The sequence below is a fragment of the Elephantulus edwardii genome, unplaced genomic scaffold (genome assembly GCF_000299155.1).
Source record: "Elephantulus edwardii isolate Elephantulus edwardi_28Jun2011 unplaced genomic scaffold, EleEdw1.0 scaffold00102, whole genome shotgun sequence".
Lineage (NCBI taxonomy): Eukaryota > Metazoa > Chordata > Mammalia > Macroscelidea > Macroscelididae > Elephantulus > Elephantulus edwardii.
In genome coordinates this window covers 667,920-668,907 of record NW_006399852.1, presented here as the reverse complement: position 1 = coordinate 668,907, position 988 = coordinate 667,920, and positions in this window count along the sequence as shown.

The window sequence follows — 988 nt, the reverse complement described above, 5'->3', positions numbered from 1 at the left end:
TCAACAGTGGGTTTGGCCCCATTTTGTTAATCTATAAACTTTCTCCCAAGTTCCCAGTTCATAAAACCCAATAGCTTTCCTTCAGTCTGCCCTGCAGATCCACCTCCTACTTCCTACCTGTCCCTCTGTCATTCTGTATGTATCTCATTTCATTTGCAACAGTCTCTTAAGGTTAACGTTAACCCTAACCCTAACCCTAAGCCTAGCCTTTTCTTCTCAAGGCCATTCCACTTGTGTCACTAGCTTTGTCTTTTTAAAACAGTTATAACTAGGCCGTTCCTTTGTTTAGAAATACCTGCACAGGAGTCCCTCTTTCTTTTTGCCTGAAAAATTTTAAGGCTCATCTCAAAATGCAGTCATCATTGAAGCAGGTCTCCTCGGCTCCCTCCTGACTCCAATGTCTCCATCCAACTGGTCATTAGTTCTATTTCCATACCCACCCTCACCTTTCCATTCACACTACCACTGTGCTAATTCATCCATCCATTCATTCACCCATTTAAAGAACATTTACTGATCACCTACTTGTCATTATGCCATTGAATCAACTATGACTCATAGTGACTCCTATGAACAATAGATCTGAACTTTGCCCTATCCTGAGCCATTGTTATGATCTCCACACTCAAGCTCATTATCACAGTCACTGTGTCAATCCACGCAGTTGAAGATCTTCATCCTTGTCCATGCTTTTCCACCTTTCTCAGCATGACATCTTTTTCCAGGACTGATCTCTCCTGACAACATGCCCAAAGTATGTGACATGAAGGTTCACCTCTTTTACCTCTAAGAAGCACTCTGGTTGCACTCTCTCCAAGGCATATTGGGGGTTTGTTTGCTTGTTTGTTTGTTTGTTTGGCAATCCATGGCTATTCAGTACTCTTCAACAACACAACTCTAAGACATCAGTTCTTCTTCTGACAGCTTTATTCATTCTCCAACTTTCAGATGCCAAAAAAAAAAAAAAACCCACAACAAAATACGAAGG